The sequence below is a fragment of the Drosophila sechellia genome, unplaced genomic scaffold (assembly GCF_004382195.2).
Source record: "Drosophila sechellia strain sech25 unplaced genomic scaffold, ASM438219v1 U_39, whole genome shotgun sequence".
NCBI classification, from domain to species: Eukaryota; Metazoa; Arthropoda; class Insecta; order Diptera; family Drosophilidae; genus Drosophila; species Drosophila sechellia.
In genome coordinates, this window is record NW_022611313.1 from 33,930 (window position 1) to 54,667 (window position 20,738).

Consider the following 20,738-nt stretch of genomic DNA (forward strand, 5'->3'; position numbering starts at 1 on the left):
AATATCTCCCACTTATTCTACACCTCTTATGTCTCCTTACACTGCCAGATTAGAGTCAAGCTCAAAAGGGTCTTCTTTCCCCGCTAATTATTCCAAGCCCGTTCCCTTGGCTGTGGTTTCGCTAGATAGTAGATAGGGACAGTGACTTTCGGACCTCTCCGAACTTGTTTTACGTGGCGTGTTCCACACTGAAGGGATTACAACCACGACACCCTGAACACCCACAAGTGGTGCATGTATCAACATGGTGCATGAGTCTGGATACGCCAGACAAACGTCCCGGACTGGAAGCTATAGCTATGTACATAGCGACCACCCCGGTAGCAATTCGAGTACTTGCTTGCCGGGCAAGCACTCCCCCTTGCTGAGGAGCGAGATCTACCTAAAATCTCTACTGATCTCTGGGTCACAGCACCCGAGTTTTGCGCAACTAGCACCGTAACTCAAACGTCGAACACGAAGGCTCTACCCGCGATATGGGTATCAACCACAGCCACCACGATACTCCCACCAGGGGGCCTACCTCAATGTGCTGTCTTGGAGCAGCACAACCCGTGGTACCGAAAGAGAGGCTCGGTGGGCCTCCTCCTTTTGCTCCGACAAGCATGGTTAGAGGAACCAGTCGCTATATTAGTCGCCTCTTACGACAAGCAATAGCGGGCTGTGGAAGTATTCTCGCCCGCTAACCACACGGCGAAGTTTTGGGCTAAATACCCCTCCTCCTACGGAACACCTCGTCCGCAAACGCTGCCAGCCGTTGAATCCTCTGCTGATCTTCCAGGATTCTATTGAAGGTCCAGTTTTCGCCAAGGCGCTGCACTCCAAGTCCATCGAGGTTTCGCAAATCTGCATATAGAGGACAAGCGCACAATATGTGCATCCAGTCCTCATATGGATCACCACAAGCGCAAGCAGTGGTATCGCTGAGGGCTCTCCCTTGCAAAAATGCGTTAAACGACCCGTGACCTGTCAGCAGGAAAGACGTCCTCATCGAGAATCCAAAGCTTGGATCTCGATAGGCGAGAGTGACGTATGGGATGAACTTGTGCGTCACCCGTCCTGGTTCGCTGTCGTCATCCCATCTGTTTTGCCAATTCTGCAGCAAGCACTCCTCTAGGCGAGTCTTCCTCTGCTTCCAGCTTAGACACGTAGTGTCCTCGCCGTATAGCCAGTCGTTCTCCTCCAGCGGGTATCCACGCTTCAGCTTGTACTTGACCGCTAAAAACTTAGCAGCCAAGTCAAGCGGGGGAGCTCCGCCAAGTACCTGCAGTGCCACTGTGGACACTGTTCGGCATACCGAAAGGCATCCAAGCAGGATTAGCCTCTGGCAGGAGGCTAGTCGTCTCCGGGCGGCTACCTGTTCGGCGGTGTCATACCATACCGGGGCACCAAACAGCACACAAGGTGCCATGAGTCCGTCATATATGGTCCGCCTGGCTCGAGGACTGAAGCCCCAGTCGGCTCGAAGCACACGCGCCAATGCTCCAACGACTCCGGTCATCCGCTGGCGAAGCGAAGCTATGTGCGTGAGGAATTTCATTCCTTCACTGACCGTGATGCCAAGGTACCGACAGCTACGCACATACGGAAGGTTCGCTCCAGCAAACCTCACCGTAGGCGCACGTCTCAAGGCACCTTTCAGCAGCATTATTACCGTCTTGCTGGTCGAGACGGTAACGCCAACTTCCGCTCCCCACGCTTCTACGATGGACATCAGCTCTGCACCTTTTTCCTCTAGCTCAGCTCGGGAATTTCCCTCGACGAGAAGCAGCAAGTCATCCGCGTATGCACTCAGCTGGCAATACGGCTGGAGACGCTGAAGCAGTACATCCATCAGTATGTCCCAGATAAATGGGCCACTGATTGACCCCTGCGGGCAGCCTCTAGTTACCGGTACATCCACAGTACCGGAACTGCTTCGGATCACTGCTCTTCGGCCGGAGAAAAAGCTCTGCCACAAGCCCATCTCCCGGCATCCCAAGTCGGCTAGTCGGCGGAGTGCAGCACTCCATTCGACGTTGTCGAATGCTCCTTTGAAGTCCACGAATGTGCCGAGCACGTATTGCGCCGGGCTGGCACAAACACTGCTCTTCACGTGCCTCCAAGCATCCTCCACACATCGTCCTTGGCGAAATCCAAATTGCCATCTGCAGCCTTCCGGAAGAACTTCTCTCACACGATTCACCATGATGGCCTCGAGCACCTTACCAAAGACTGGTAGCAAGCATATTCCTCTATATGAGGAGGGCTCACATTTGTCCTTATCTGGCCCTTTGAGCAGCGAGACAACTCGTGGGCACTTCCACTCAGCGGGAAAGTATCCTAATCGGATGCATCGGGAAAACAACGATGCAAGGTGCTCGGGTATGGCGCGCCAGACTGCCTTGCAGATAGTGCCATTAATGCCGTCCAAGCCGGGAGAGCGCCTGCTCTTCAACCGGGCAACACATGCATCAACCTCGAATACTTCGAGGGCCGGTGGGACTTCCTCCGCGATGGCAGTCGGTGCTTCGGACTCCGCAACTGGGAAGAAATTGCGGAGGAGCACTCGTGCACAGTCACCCCAATCGGTGATCATCTCGCCATTCACGCGGAGGCACCCAATCTCCGTGCACTTCCTGCGGCCTCGGCAAATCTTATAGACGCGCCCCCATGGGTCGTCGGCATGATCTCCCACGAAGCGTTTCCACTCATCCATTTTCGCCCTCCAAATGAGCTTCTTGTAGTTGGCTGAGGCCCGCCTCAGGTCGACCAATACACGCTCTATTGCGGCATCATCATCATGACGCCTTCCATTTTGAAGTAGGCGACGAAGTCTCCGGACTTCGCGCCTTGCATCACAGAGGTCGGCAGTCCACCAACGTGCTCTCCTGCTGGGCAATCGGATGGACTTTCTTCCCAGCGCAATATCACATACATTATGTACTATACTGCGCAGGGTCGAAACTTGCTGGTCCAACGGCGACTCTGAGAAGTTTTCCGGAAGTTCGGCTGCTCTACTCACCATTTCCTCCTTGAACAATCGCCAACGTGCATTGGAGAAGTTCCAGGACGGCACAGGAGCTATGCTCTCAACTGCGCGCGCGGTAGTTGGTTCGGCCACAACAGTAATGATGTTGTGGTCACTCAATTCCCACTCGTCCACTCTCCACTCATATGTGGCCCACATAGATGCTGCCTCATTGACGATTGTCACGTCGATATCGCTTGTAGCTCTGTAATTATCGAACGTGTACACCTCTGTTGACTGGTTTAGGGCGGCGACTCTTGCCTCCAGCATCCACTCTGACAGCAGCTCACCCCGTCTGTAGTTAGCTTGCCCCTCGGCATGACGAGAGAGTTTGCTAAGCCACATGGGGGACACTGCATTCGCGTCGAGGCCCAGGATTGCGGGGGTTCTGCTGGCCTGCAGCAGGACCGCATCCATGTACCGGATGTACGGTTCCAGAGGTGCATCATACTGGCAGTATGCGGCGCAAAGGAAGATTGAGCCAAAACTCCCTTTCACGACCAGACATACGCCATAATCTGTGGTGAGGGTCTCCACTGGCATACAGATGGCTTCCTGGTGATCCACTAGGATGGCTGCCTTCCCTCGCCGATCGATGAAAATTCTCATTCCTTCAGGCAGCACATCCATTCCGTCCCCGCCGAGATACGGCTCCTGCACCAGCGCGAACATAGACTCCGATCTCCTGAGTCGGACTCCGAGCTCGATGGTCGCAGCTCGGCCTCGGCCACAGTTCGCTTGGATGAAGCTAAACATTAGTGTCTAGCTTGCACCCTCGCCAGCAACGCCCCGTATATCGGGCAAACGCTCGAGAGCATGTAATGCCCCGAGGGTTGCCCTCTGTGGCGGCAGTTCCGGCAGTCCACCGGGTTTTGGCACTTTGCCGCAGTGTGGCCTTGTTGCCCGCACTGGCGACAGACACTATCCTTCTGCCGGCATTCGCTGACCTTGTGGTCGAAACCCACACATCTGTGGCAGGCGTATGTGCGGACCTGTGACCGGCATCGGAATGAGAACCACTTGATGTAGACACGACCTACATCAAGCTTCGCCATCGCCCGGTCGTCAACCTCCAGCGTCACATTTACTGTGGCGCCGTCAGCTACCGACCACGCCTTGGTCACCAGGTGCACTGACTTCTTAAACTGGGCCAGATTCATTTCGCTGTCGAAGTTGTTTTCGTGGAGCTCCTTCATAAACTCCTCAGGGCCGATAGCTGTGTCGACGTCATATACGACGACCTTCGGCTTCTCGGCCGCATTCCGTGCCACATTTAGGCCAACCTCGGCGAATCTTTTTGAAGCGACCACCTTCTGCAGCTCTCCCACCGAAGGAGTGCGAATGATCGCACCACCACCTCGACGGAGCTCACGGACCTCGTGTACTCTGACTCCGAGAGAGGGTGCAACCATCGTTCGCACCTTTTCCGCTATGTCTTTCCCCGATAGCGCAGGGTCGTCGCACTTCACCACCGCTGACCACGTCTCGCGGACCTTGGTAGTCCGCGGGGCAGCGATGGGTGCAACCTGCTGCATCTGGGGAGCATTGGCGGCCGTATTTTTCAACAGATTCAACGACGGCGGCGGCGGTGGCGGCATAGCAAGCCGCGTCTCCAGCTCTCCGCACCGGAGCATTAGCGCCAACACCAGCTCATCGTAGCGGCTGATAGCATATGAGAGCTCTTCCGTGTCCACTTCTCCTAGTCTGCGGAAGCTGCTTCTCACCATGCGCTGTGTGGCCGACAGCTCTGCCATCATGGCTGCTTGCCCAGCACGGGCGGCAGCGGTGGCGGCAGTGGCAGTGGTGGCAACAATTTTAGCAGCAGTGAAAACGGCGGAGGCAGCAGTGTGGTCGGCAGCAGGGGCAGCAGTAGGATCAGCAGCGGTGGCAGCAGCGTGGGGGGGGGCAGCATCAATGGCAGCGTTCTCCGTAGCCGCCCGGGCGTCCTCCAGCGACGAAAACGGCTCCTCCAGTACCCCAACGGGTTCTGGCACTCCATTCGATGCCAGGGCAACCAATTTCGCCTGCGTTGGCGCCGAGCTCTTAGATGCCAGATGGCTTCTGCGCCTGCCTCGTCTGGACTTCATCGAGGCACTACTTCCGCTCAAGGCACTCGCGCTGCTGTCGCTCTCCATCGGCATAAATACGATGGTGGCTCCACCTACCGTCGACGCCAGCAACCGTATGCTCGTTTACTCGCTGACAAAAGGTAGTTGCTCTGGAACTCGAGCTCCACCTATCGGTAGAGTCTGGTAGCACTAAAACTCTCCCTAGACACAAACCTTAGCAGTGACTCCCACCAATAAGCTTTGTGACAGCTGATCAAAAAGCTTACTCGAAAAACTTACTCGTAAGTTCGCCTTCAGCACGTGCTAAGTGGAAAATTCCCAACAATTAATTGTTAATTACTTCCAAACCGCTTGTTTATAACACACGAAAATTAGCACACGACTTTCGCGGAGCACTAATTCACCGATTTTATTACTTTCCAAACACGGAAAACCAAGTTCTTCGCAATCTGTACACGAGCGCAACGAAAACACGTCCGTCGTTAATCCATTCATGCGCGTCACTAATTAGATGACGAGGCATTTGGCTATTTTTTTTTTTTTTTTTTTTTTTGATCGCGGAGGTATGGAAATCTATCGAAAGATACTAGGTCTGTCAACACTTCAGTTTCCTAGCATGCACGATTCATTGCTCTATCTGAACCGAAGTTCCGCAACGCCTACGTACTAAAACCATCCTCATAGCCAATTTATATATTACCATTATTTGCGATGTTTATGCCTTTATTGATGTTATGCCAAGACAGCAAGCAAATGTTTTGAACCAAACGTTTTAGCTAAGTCCAATCTCGGGAAAACCCGCTCAGGTACATGAACTGTTTAAAACAACCGAGACTGCCTCTCATAACCTGGACGCTAATGATATGACTATCATATTTGCTGAGGAGACCCTTCGCTATCAATCTTTTAACGGATTGACCACTCCAGATCCCCCTCCAGTTCAGGGTGGCAGAATGGAATTCAATGTCACCTGCGGCTTCGAATCTGCGACGCAACTCAGTTCGTATGTCCGGTCTGTCGTATCTATTGATTTTGCGCTGGTGTGCATCATCCATAGAGTGTCCGTCTGTCACAATTTGTATGTCGATCACATCAATGTGATTTTGTCGTAGTGCCACCAGGTCTGGTTTATTAAGACCGGATTCGCACTGCAGACTTGGTTCAACAATGACTACGCAGCCTCTCTCCTCAAGTCCCCGCTTGATTCGATTTACTACGCAGTTGTGTCTAGCTATGCGCCTCCCATGCGATCGGTAACATTTTTGCATAATATGGTTTGTTGTTTCGGGAGCGTCACATCCTGCACGACACTGTCGTTCCAATTCGTGCCTTCCCCTTGTAGTACGAGACTTCGTGGGTAGGGCATTTATCCGCAGACGAATACCGTCTATATATTCCTTTCCTGTTAGTAAACGCGTGGGTTGATTAACCCACCCGTGTTGCGGGCCCCAATGGCCTGCTTCACGGAGTCCGCTACCATCAACTGAGAGGTACAATTTGTTCGCCCAATATTTTTCTATTGCCGGACGCGATAACAATTCATTTTGTTCTGCTAATAATCTATCTCGGGCCCGTTGTTTTTCTGCTTCGAGGAAAGAGCTGGCTACCTCGTTTTGCGTGAGGTGAGGCCATTTAATATTACTCAAACGTCTTAGCCTTAACATTGGAGCTACCCATCTAAGTGATGGAATTCCGAGACCTCCACTTTTTGGGGGTGCGTGAATGAATGCTATCGGTATATCCAGCGGAAGATTTAGCCATCTTCGCACATAGTATCGTATTAGTTTGTCAGTTTTTCGTAGGATGCCTATCGCCACACTCCCAAGGGCTAACTTGTGATAGAGCTGTGGGATAAGGACAGTCCTAAGGGCGAACATCCTCTGTTGTGGTTTGAGGGGGGCCTTTGTCAATCTTTGTAGCTTCGGACCAATGTCCTCGGCCGGATTGCATCGAACCCTCCCGGTTGCAGTGAAGTTGATGCCTAAGTACTTCCACTCGTCCGTTCGCTTCAATGATGGAATCTCCCTTGAGCCTACGTAAAAGCTCTGTGCCTCTAGCACGGTACACTTCTGTTTCGGCTGGCCCTTAATGCCAACGGTAAAACATTTGTCGGCATTAAGTTTGAGGCCGACGAGAGATAGAAAATCCAACGTTCTGTCCAACAATACTTGAAGTCCCATTCGAGTTTCAGCAAATAGTACCAAATCATCTGCAAACGCGGCCGCGTTAGTAATGGCATTTCCGACTCTGGCACCAATTTCGCTGGGTAGGTTTCTAAGTAACCAGTTAAAGAATAGGAGACAAAGGTCAGCTTCATCCTCTAGCAGGGACGTTCCTCTGAACTCCCGTCCCATGGATGTAGACCCTCGACGTTCCGAAGCCTTACCATTGGAATATAGTTCTTCGATCCTTGACACTTTCATGTACAGACTATCTTCAGAAGTCAAGACTGGGGCAGAAATCACATTGTGTCAACACCCGCTAGGGCCATCACAATGCTTTGTTTTAATTAGACAGTCGGATTCCCCAAGTCCGTGCCAGTTCTGAATTGATTGTTAATTGATAATCGTTATAATTGATAAGAACTAATTGGTTTAACCCAAATAGTATTCTTAAAAATTTTAGCAAGAAAGTTCCACAATTGGCTACGTAACTAAACTATCCGGGGAACAAGTAACTAACATAAATGCTAGAAACTCTATTTACCCAGAACGAGCACATAAACCATGTTATTGTTTCCCAATCAAGCCCGACTATCTCAATCTTCAGAGCCAATCCTTATCCCGAAGTTACGGATCTAATTTGCCGACTTCCCTTACCTACATTATTCTATCGACTAGAGACTCTTCACCTTGGAGACCAGCTGCGGATATTGGTACGGCCTGTTGAGAAGTTTGCGTGTCCCCACCATAAATTTTCAAGGTCCGAGGAGAAAATATCGACACAACAGTATATGTCATGCTCTTCTAGCCCATCTACCATATCTCTCTGCGAAAGACTTCCATGGTAGTACGGCTATAAAACAGAAAAGAAAACTCTTCCGATATCTCTCGACGGCTTCTTTATGGTCGTTCCTGTTGCCAGGATGAGCACGAGGCCCATATTTAATAACAAACGGATACTCAACAGGTTACGGAATTGGAACCGTATTCCCTTTCGTTCAAAATTATTCAAGTGTATTATATTCGCTTTGTTTATATAGTTAGGCATTTTTGTTTTACTTGAAAATTTTCGGCTTTCGCCTTGAACTTAGGACCGACTAACTCGTGATCAACCACTGTTCACACGAAACCCTTCTCCACTTCAGTCCTCCAAGGTCTCATTCGATTATTTGCTACTACCACCAAGATCTGTACCAATGGCAGCTCCATGCAGGCTTACGCCAAACACTTCTACGCATACCATTGTACCTTCCTACTCACTAAAGTTTCAAAATTTATATCACAAGTAATATAAATCATCTACTTTAGCGGTAATGTATAGGTATACAACTTAAGCGCCATCCATTTTAAGGGCTAGTTGCTTCGGCAGGTGAGTTGTTACACACTCCTTAGCGGATTTCGACTTCCATGATCACCGTCCTGCTGTTTTAAGCAACCAACGCCTTTCATGGTATCTGCATGAGTTGTTAATTTGGGCACCGTAACATTACGTTTGGTTCATCCCACAGCGCCAGTTCTGCTTACCAAAAGTGGCCCACTGGGCACATTATATCATAACCTTGAACTTCATATCAAGAAAGTTAAGGTTCTTACCCATTTAAAGTTTGAGAATAGGTTAAGATCGTTTCGACCCTAAGGCCTCTAATCATTCGCTTTACCAGATAAGATTATTTTATATAATATTAAAATGCACCAGCTATCCTGAGGGAAACTTCGGAAGGAACCAGCTACTAGATGGTTCGATTGGTCTTTCGCCCCTATACTCAATTCTGACAATCGATTTGCACGTCAGAACTGTTTCGGTCTTCCATCAGGGTTTCCCCTGACTTCAACCTGATCAAGTATAGTTCACCATCTTTCGGGTCACAGCATATATGCTCAAGGTACGTTCCAGTTAGAGGCATAAATAATATAAATATACATTATACATAACTATATAGAACGCCCCGGGATTGTGTTAATTAGCTATAAATAGCTAAAAAACTAATCCCATTATTAGTCAAGTTAATTACGCTATTAGGTTTACATCCCAATAACTTGCACATATGTTAGACTCCTTGGTCCGTGTTTCAAGACGGGTCCCGAAGGTATCCTGAATCTTTCGCATTGTTAATCATACAAGAGCATATAATAAACACAAAAATCAATGATAATTATGCCATTATATAATTCCGAAAAATTAACGCTCTGTAATAATATAAATCTATCAGCACTTTATCAAATTAATAACATTTATTCTGTGTTAAAATGCAAGCAATTTAATTGGAATAAACTATAAGTTATATTTTATGATAAATTTGGGATATGCTAATAGATTACAATGTCCTTATATGGAAAAAATGCACATTATTCTTAATAATATTATTTAAATATTACAATTTTAATGATGAATTTTCCATAACGGATATTCAGGTTCATCGGGCTTAACCTCTAAGCAGTTTCACGTACTGTTTAACTCTCTATTCAGAGTTCTTTTCAACTTTCCCTCACGGTACTTGTTTACTATCGGTCTCATGGTTATATTTAGTTTTAGATGGAGTTTACCACCCACTTAGTGCTGCACTATCAAGCAACACGACTCTTTGGAAACATCATCTAGCAATCATTAACGTTATACGGGCCTGGCACCCTCTATGGGTAAATGGCCTCATTTAAGAAGGACTTAAATCATTAATTTCTCATACTAGAATATTGACGCTCCATACACTGCATCTCACATTTGCCATATAGACAAAGTGACTTAGTGCTGAACTGTTTTCTTTTCGCTCGCCGCTACTAAGAAAATCCTTGTTAGTTTCTTTTCCTCCCCTAATTAATATGCTTAAATTCAGGGGGTAGTCCCATATGAGTTGAGGTTGTATATATAACTATATTTTGCCATAAATTCTTTATATATAAATGATAAAACAATCAATTAAATTCGTTATAAATAGTTCCAATAGTTCTTGTAAGCAAAGTCATTTTTATCCATTTAACGAACCAACGAAGAATAATAACAAAACCAAGATTTTTCTTTTTCCGAATCATTAATAAGAGACAATTCTAGATGAAAAATATTTCAATTTTTTATGCTAGACATTTCTCAGTATTATTTGATTGAAAAAGAAAATATTTCTCTTCGTTTTTCACATTCAAATGTGAGATAATGTTTTTCATTTCTTTTTTAATATTATGAATAAAATCATTATTTAATCCAATAATATACCATATGCTTATAAAAAATTTATAAACAACTTAATTAGCATAGTCTTACAACCCTCAACCATATGTAGTCCAAGCAGCACTATAAAATTAATTAAAGTACATAACAGCATGGACTGCGATATGCGTTCAAAATGTCGATGTTCATGTGTCCTGCAGTTCACACGATGACGCACAGTTTGCTGCGTTCTTCATCGACCCATGAGCCGAGTGATCCACCGCTTAGAGTTTTATAATTCAATTTTATATAATGTCAATATTGTTTTTATTGAAAGAAATTAAAAATACACCATTTTACTGGCATATATCAATTCCTTCAATAAATTTATTTTTATACCTAAAATAAATGTTGCGAAATGTCTTAGTTTCATATAAGCATTATGTATCATAATAATCTGGTTATGGTTTGCTATTTTGGGTGACACATACTGCAAAATTTATATAAAACATTAACCTGATGGATGACAGGTACAAACATTGTATATTTTAGGTTGTTGCATTAGCCAACGTATGCTCATAACATAGATGAACAATACATATTCGCAACGCGTGTATATTATGGTCCATATACACACACACTTATTTTGATTACCACACATTCAAAATTATTTTTATTTTAATTCGACTTCTACTTTCGAATTTAGTTTAGTTTCTTCGATTTCCATTTTCGAGAATTTGTTTTTATAGGAAACGCCGTTGTTGTAGTAAGTACTGCCACAAATACGCACAGCAACATTAATAATGTTAAAGTCTTTTTATGAGGTTGCCAAGCCCCACATATAAAATAAAAGCCATCTTCATTTTATTTTGACTTTAACTTTTGATTCCGTGGAATCATTTTGTAATATTTTTATTTTGGTAAATTGTATTTATTTGTATTATAACAAATATTTATTAACGATAAGGATATTATACAATAATGATCCTTCCGCAGGTTCACCTACGGAAACCTTGTTACGACTTTTACTTCCTCTAAATAATCAAGTTCGGTCAACTTTTGCGAAACAACCGTAACACGCAAGGCGTCACAGTGATCACGTCCGGAGACCTCACTAAATAATTCAATCGGTAGTAGCGACGGGCGGTGTGTACAAAGGGCAGGGACGTAATCAATGCGAGTTAATGACTCACACTTACTGGGAATTCCAAGTTCATGTGAACAGTTTCAGTTCACAATCCCAAGCATGAAAGTGGTTCAGCGGTTTACCCGGACCTCTCGGTCTAGGAAATACACGTTGATACTTTCATTGTAGCGCGCGTGCAGCCCAGGACATCTAAGGGCATCACAGACCTGTTATTGCTCAATCTCATTATTGCTAGACGCAATTTGTCCATTTAAGAAGCTAGTGTCCTTATAATGGGACAAACCAACAGGTACGGCTCCACTTACATAAACACATTCAAACACAATAAACATTTTACTGCCACCATGAATGAAGGCTACATAAGCTTCAGCACCATAATCCTGAAGATATCTATTTAATATATTTGAGTCTCGTTCGTTATCGGAATTAACCAGACAAATCACTCCACGAACTAAGAACGGCCATGCACCACCACCCATAGATTCGAGAAAGAGCTATCAATCTGTCTTACACACTTATGTTCGGACCTGGTAAGTTTTCCCGTGTTGAGTCAAATTAAGCCGCAGGCTCCACTCCTGGTGGTGCCCTTCCGTCAATTCCTTTAAGTTTCAGCTTTGCAACCATACTTCCCCCGGAGCCCAAAAGCTTTGGTTTCCCGGGAAGCGACTGAGAGAGCCATAAAAGTAGCTACACCCAATTGCTAGCTGGCATCGTTTATGGTTAGAACTAGGGCGGTATCTGATCGCCTTCGAACCTCTAACTTTCGTTCTTGATTAATGAAAACATCTTTGGCAAATGCTTTCGCTTAAGTTAGTCTTACGACGGTCCAAGAATTTCACCTCTCGCGTCGTAATACTAATGCCCCCAAACTGCTTCTATTAATCATTACCTCTTGATCTGAAAACCAATGAAAGCAGAACAGAGGTCTTATTTCATTATCCCATGCACAGAATATTCAGGCATTTGAAGCCTGCTTTAAGCACTCTAATTTGTTCAAAGTAATAGTACCGGCCCACAATAACACTCGTTTAAGAGCACTAGTGCAGGTTTTTAAATAGGAGGAACATATGAAAAAATACAAGTATTTAATCACATATAAGAACTCCACCGGTAATACGCTTACATACATAAAGGTATAGTACTAACCACAATTGTAAGTTGTACTACCCGTATGAAGCACAAGTTCAACTACGAACGTTTTAACCGCAACAACTTTAATATACGCTATTGGAGCTGGAATTACCGCGGCTGCTGGCACCAGACTTGCCCTCCAATTGGTCCTTGTTAAAGGATTTAAAGTGTACTCATTCCAATTACAGGGCCTCGGATATGAGTCCTGTATTGTTATTTTTCGTCACTACCTCCCCGAGCTGGGAGTGGGTAATTTACGCGCCTGCTGCCTTCCTTAGATGTGGTAGCCGTTTCTCAGGCTCCCTCTCCGGAATCGAACCCTGATTCCCCGTTACCCGTTGCAACCATGGTAGTCCTAGATACTACCATCAAAAGTTGATAGGGCAGACATTTGAAAGATCTGTCGTCGGTACAAGACCATACGATCTGCATGTTATCTAGAGTTCAACCAATATAACGATCTTGCGATCGCTTGGTTTTAGCCTAATAAAAGCACATGTCCCATAAGGTTCATGTTTTAATTGCATGTATTAGCTCTAGAATTACCACAGTTATCCAAGTAACTGTTAACGATCTAAGGAACCATAACTGATATAATGAGCCTTTTGCGGTTTCACTTTTAATTCGTGTGTACTTAGACATGCATGGCTTAATCTTTGAGACAAGCATATAACTACTGGCAGGATCAACCAGAATAATGTTTTTCCTTCATATTCCATTCATATTTTTTGAATCGAAATAAGCAATATAATAGATATATAGATTTTTCACTTTATATAATTCCATGATTTTTATTATATTGAATAAAATTCAATATTTCGCCTTTGGGTAAAATTTTAAATATATAAATATAAGTAAAAAATCTATTCGATTACGGCCATTTTTATATAGCATTCGTAATCCATATTTTCATTTTTAATTTATACTTGTTTTACCAATATAACAAGAATTTCATATAATTATTGTAATATATATGTTTCTATAATTTTATCTTTTATATATACATATTTCATTATAAAATATCATTTTATTTCCAACATACATAATTATTGTATCCACACATGTACAATTTTTGTTTAACCAATATAAATATTAAGTTAAATCATTTGCATTTTGAAGATAAATTTAAAATTTATCTCTTTTCATATATCTCTCTGGTAATATATAACATAAAACCAAGCGCATATGATAATATTTCCACATTTAATATATAATTTTATATTTCTTTCATAAGAATCCATATTTGTATTATACCGTAACGATATAATAATCCAACTATACGGCAGGTAATAAATTAATATTTGCCTGCCTCCAAAAATTAACGATAATATATGGAAACGATTTGTTATTCTATATATAATAGAAACTTGACTTTTGTTTCAACGATATTATCTAAAAAGCGTATATTCCTATTATCCGCGGAGCCAAGTCCCGTGTTCTATAGAACTGAGAAACAAATTTGTACGGATAATAATATACTTTATTTTATGTAACCAATATAAACATAATCCGAAATAAATATTTCGAATAATGCGGGAGGTCGGCAACCACTGCCTACCTATAGTAGTTTTTGAACCCGCTGTCCTCAAAGCGGGTATTTTCAATTCCGTTTGCCACCCAACATACGGTCTATTCTCTTATATATTAAGAGATTATAGGAACATTTCATTTTTTTTCCATTATTCATATATAATATGATTATTTTTTTTTTATACATATAATAAATATTAATTTTTATATGTTTATTATTTAATTTACTCATATAATTGCCAAATTCATATGAATACATAAGTTTTGAACAATATGAGAGGTCGGCAACCACTGCCTACCTATAGTAGTTTTTGAACCCTCTGTCGTAATTCCGGTCGTTTACACTACTATACCCTCTCACTATAATGGCTTTTCTCTATAATACTAAGAGAATATGGGAATATCTCAGCATTTTTTCCCATATACATATAATAATTAACCATTTTCATATGTATATTATTTAATTTAATCATATAATTGCCAAAATCATATGAATACATAAGTTTTGAACAATATGAGAGGTCGGCAACCACTGCCTACCTATAGTAGTTTTTGAACCCTCTGTCGTAATTCCGGTCGTTTACACTACTATACCCTCTCACTATAATGGATTTTCTCTATAATACTAAGAGAATGTGGGAATATTTCAGCATTTTTTCCCTTATACATATAATAATTAATCATTTTCATATGTATATTATTTAATTTACTCATACAATTGCCAAAATCATATGAATACATAAGTTTTGAACAATATGAGAGGTCGGCAACCACTGCCTACCTATAGTAGTTTTTGAACCCTCTGTCGTAATTCCGGTCGTTTACACTACTATACCCTCTCACTTAAATGGCTTTTCTCTATAATACTAAGAGAATATGGGAATATCTCAGCATTTTTTCCCATATACATATAATAATTAACCATTTTCATATGTATATTATTTAATTTAATCATATAATTGCCAAAATCATATGAATACATAAGTTTTGAACAATATGAGAGGTCGGCAACCACTGCCTACCTATAGTAGTTTTTGAACCCTCTGTCGTAATTCCGGTCGTTTACACTACTATACCCTCTCACTATAATGGATTTTCTCTATAATACTAAGAGAATGTGGGAATATTTCAGCATTTTTTCCCTTATACATATAATAATTAATCATTTTCATATGTATATTATTTAATTTACTCATACAATTGCCAAAATCATATGAATACATAAGTTTTGAACAATATGAGAGGTCGGCAACCACTGCCTACCTATAGTAGTTTTTGAACCCTCTGTCGTAATTCCGGTGGTTTACACTACTATACCCTCTCACTTAAATGGCTTTTCTCTATAATACTAAGAGAATATGGGAATATCTCTGCATTTTTTCCCATATACATATAATAATTAATCATTTTCGTATGTATATTATTTAATTTACTCATACAATTGCCAAAATCATATGAATACATAAGTTTTGAACAATATGAGAGGTCGGCAACCACTGCCTACCTATAGTAGTTTTTGAACCCTCTGTCGTAATTCCGGTCGTTTACACTACTATACCCTCTCACTTAAATGGCTTTTCTCTATAATACTAAGAGAATATGGGAATATCTCTGCATTTTTTCCCATATACATATAATAATTAACCATTTTCATATGTATATTATTTAATTTAATCATATAATTGCCAAAATCATATGAATACATAAGTTTTGAACAATATGAGAGGTCGGCAACCACTGCCTACCTATAGTAGTTTTTGAACCCTCTGTCGTAATTCCGGTCGTTTACACTACTATACCCTCTCACTATAATGGATTTTCTCTATAATACTAAGAGAATGTGGGAATATTTCAGCATTTTTTCCCTTATACATATAATAATTAATCATTTTCATATGTATATTATTTAATTTACTCATATAATTGCCAAATTCATATGAATACATAAGTTTTGAACAATATGAGAGGTCGGCAACCACTGCCTACCTATAGTAGTTTTTGAACCCTCTGTCGTAATTCCGGTCGTTTACACTACTATACCCTCTCACTATAATGGATTTTCTCTATAATACTAAGAGAATGTGGGAATATTTCAGCATTTTTTCCCTTATACATATAATAATTAATCATTTTCATATGTATATTATTTAATTTACTCATACAATTGCCAAAATCATATGAATACATAAGTTTTGAACAATATGAGAGGTCGGCAACCACTGCCTACCTATAGTAGTTTTTGAACCCTCTGTCGTAATTCCGGTCGTTTACACTACTATACCCTCTCACTTAAATGGCTTTTCTCTATAATACTAAGAGAATATGGGAATATCTTAGCATTTTTTCCCATATACATATAATAATTAACCATTTTCATATGTATATTTTTTAATTTACTCATATAATTGCCAAAATCATATAAATACATAAGTTTGAACAATATCAGAGGTCGGCAACGGTCTTTCCTCTATAATACTAAGATAATATGGGAATATTTCATCATTTTTTCCCTTATACATATAATAATTAATCATTTTCATATGTATATTATTTAATTTACTCGTATAATTGTCAAAATCCTATGAACACATAAGAGAATACAATATGAGAGGTCGGCGCAACCATAATATAGTAGTTGATGACGAGGTGTTTGGCAACTTGACACAATCCATTAAAGTTTTTTTTTATATGTCATTTTTTTTTTTTTTTTTTTTTTAATAAAGGGAAATATCATATGCGTCACTAATTGATGAGAGGTGTTTGGCACTTGAACAATTCTTAAGTCTTTATTTTTATGATAGGACAATATCATATGCGTCACTAATTGATGACGAGGTGTTTGGCAACTTGATACAATTCTTAAAGTCTTTATATCAAAAATTATATGATAGGGACAATATCATATGCGTCACTAAATTGATGACGAGGTGTTTGGCAACTTGACACAATCCATTAAGTCTTTATATTAATTATATGATAGGACAATATCATATGCGTCACTAAATTGATGACGAGGTGTTTGGCAACTTGATACAATTCTTTAAAGTCTTATATCAAAAATATATGATAGGACAATATCATATGCGTCACTAAATGATGACGAGGTGTTTGGCAACTTGACACAATTCATTAAAGTCTGTATATTAATTATATGATAGGACAATATCATATGCGTCACTAAATTGATGACGAGGTGTTTGGCAACTTGATACAATTCTTTAAAGTCTTTATATCAAAAATTATATGATAAGGACAATATCATATGCGTCACTAAATTGATGACGAGGTGTTTGGCAACTTGACACAATCCATTAAAGTCTTTATATTAATTATATGATAGGGACAATATCATATGCGTCACTAAATTGATGACGAGGTGTTTGGCAACTTGATACAATTCTTTAAAGTCTTTATATCAAAAATTATATGATAAGGACAATATCATATGCGTCACTAAATTGATGACGAGGTGTTTGGCAACTTGACACAATCCATTAAAGTCTTTATATTAATTATATGATAGGGACAATATCATATGCGTCACTAAATTGATGACGAGGTGTTTGGCAACTTGATACAATTCTTTAAAGTCTTTATATCAAAAATTATATGATAAGGACAATATCATATGCGTCACTAAATTGATGACGAGGTGTTTGGCAACTTGACACAATTCATTAAAGTCTTTATATTAATTATATGATAGGGACAATATCATATGCGTCACTAAATTTGATGACGAGGTGTTTGGCAACTTGACACAATCCATTAAAGTCTTTATATTAATTATATGATAGGGACAATATCATATGCGTCACTAAATTGATGACGAGGTGTTTGGCAACTTGATTCAATTCTTTAAAGTCTTTATATCAAAAATTATATGATAAGGACAATATCATATGCGTCACTAAATTGATGACGAGGTGTTTGGCAACTTGACACAATTCATTAAAGTCTGTATATTAATTATATGATAGGACAATATCATATGCGTCACTAAATTGATGACGAGGTGTTTGGCAACTTGATACAATTCTTTAAAGTCTTTATATCAAAAATTATATGATAGGGACAATATCATATGCGTCACTAAATTGATGACGAGGTGTTTGGCAACTTGACACAATTCATTAAAGTCTTTATATTAATTATATGATAGGGACATATCATATGCGTCACTAAATTGATGACGAGGTGTTTGGCAACTTGACACAATCCATTAAAGTCTTTATATTAATTATATGATAGGACAATATCATATGCGTCACTAAATTGATGACGAGGTGTTTGGCTACAGGAAAAAATCATTTATTTAATCGAATCATCAAGCAAAGGATAAGCTTCAGTGGATCGCAGTATGGCAGCTGCTCAACCACTTACAACACCTTGCCTGTTACAAAAGTCGTTTACAATTGATTCTAGGCTTTGTCATTGTATTAAATAATGCTTTTATATGTAACTAGCGCGGCATCAGGTGATCGAAGATCCTCCTAATTTACTATGTTACAAATTACATTGGCATCACATCCATTGTCGTTTATAAAATAAATTATAAACTTTAAATGGTTTAGAAGCCATACAATGCAAATTGCCCCTTATTTATCATTGCAGTCCAGCACGGATACGACCTTAGAGGCGTTCAGGCATAATCCAACGGACGTAGCGTCATACCACTGTTCGCTCGAACAAGTATTGTGCCATTGGTCCGTACCTGCGGTTTCCTCTCGTACTACGCAGGAATGCTGTCGCAACAACGTTTTGTCATTAGTAGGGTAAAACTAACCTGTCTCACGACGGTCTAAACCCAGCTCACGTTCCCTTGCATGGGTGAACAATCCAACGCTTGGTGAATTTGCTTCACAATGATAGGAAGAGCCGACATCGAAGGATCAAAAAGCGACGTCGCTATGAACGCTTGGCCGCCACAAGCCAGTTATCCCTATGGTAACTTTTCTGACCCTCTTGTTAAAAACTCTTTAAACCAAAAGGATCGATAGGCCGAGCTTTTGCTGTCCCTGTGTGTACTGAACACCGAGATCAAGTCAGCATTTGCCCTTTTGCTCTATGTGTGGTTTCTGTCCGCACTGAGCTGGCCTTGGGACACCTCCGTTATTATTTGAGAGATGTACCGCCCCAGTCAAACTCCCTACCTGGCAATGTCCTTGAATTGGATCATACCTGAGTAATTGGAGTTATACCAAATTTTCAAATCAAAAATACATAAATGCATCGTTTTATTAAAGAATTTGTTTGCGATTATATAACAAACTCGTGATACTTTGATCAAGAAGCTTGCATCAAAACCCAATACCATAAGATATAATAAATATATCCGTATAATGGCTAGGAAATGATACACGTTCATTTAATCAAGTAAGTAAGGAAACATAAGAGTAGTGGTATTTCATTGACGATACCAAACCGAGGTCTAATATCTCCCACTTATTCTACACCTCTTATGTTCCTTACACTGCCAGATTAGAGTCAAGCTCAAAAGGGTCTTCTTTCCCCGCTAATTATTCCAGCCCGTTCCCTTGGCTGTGGTTTCGCTAGATAGTAGATAGGGACAGTGACTTTCGGACCTCTCCGAACTTGTTTTACGTGGCGTGTTCCACACTGAAGGGATTACAACCACGACACCCTGAACACCCACAAGTGGTGCATGTATCAACATGGTGCATGAGTCTGGATACGCCAGACAAACGTCCCGGACTGGAAGCTATACTATGTACATTAGCACCACCCCTTGAGTAGCAATTCGAGTACTTGCTTGCCGGGGCAAGCACTCCCCCTTGCTGAGGAGCCGAGATCTCACCTAAAATTCTCTACTGATCTCTGGGTCACAGCACCCGAGTTTTGCGCAACTAGCACCGTAACTCAAACGTCGAACACGAAGGCTCTACCCGCGATATGGGTATCAACCACAGCCACCACGATACTCCCACCAGGGGCCTACCTCAATTGCTGTCTTGGAGCAGCAAACCCTGGTACCGAAAGAGAGCTGGTGGGCCTCCTCCTTTTGCTCCGACAAGCATGGTTAGAGGAACCAGTCGCTATATTAGTCGCCTCTTACGACAAGCAATAGCGGGCTGTGGAAGTATTCTCGCCCGCTAACCACACGGCGAAGTTTTGGGCTAAATACCCCTCCTCCTACGGAACACCTCGTCCGCAAACGCTGCCAGCCGTTGAATCCTCTGCTGATCTTCCAGGATTCTATTGAAGGTCCAGTTTTCGCCAAGGCGCTGCACTCCAAGTCCATCGAGGTTTCGCAAATCTGCATATAGAGGACAAGCGCACAATATGTGCATCCAGTCCTCATATGGATCACCACAAGCGCAAGCAGTGGTATCGCTGAGGGCTCTCCCTTGCAAAAATGCGTTAAACGACCCGTGACCTGTCAGCAGGAAAGACGTCCTCATCGAGAATCCAAAGCTTGGATCTCGATAGGCGAGAGTGACGTATGGATGAACTTGTGCGTCACCCGTCCTGGTTCGCTGTCGTCATCCCATCTGTTTTGCCAATTCTGCAGCAAGCACTCCTCTAGGCG

The 20,738-nt window shown here is 41.8% G+C and overlaps 2 non-coding genes across 2 annotated transcripts; both read right to left on the minus strand.

The window, feature by feature from the left end:
- Positions 1-10,493: 10,493 nt before the first annotated feature.
- On the minus strand, positions 10,494-10,672 carry LOC116803274. Its single transcript, XR_004363513.1, has one exon. It is a non-coding gene; the product is annotated as a 5.8S ribosomal RNA (ribosomal RNA).
- A 687-nt stretch (positions 10,673-11,359) lies between these two features.
- Positions 11,360-13,354, minus strand: LOC116803276. Its single transcript, XR_004363515.1, has one exon. It is a non-coding gene; the product is annotated as a small subunit ribosomal RNA (ribosomal RNA).
- Positions 13,355-20,738: the final 7,384 nt, after the last annotated feature.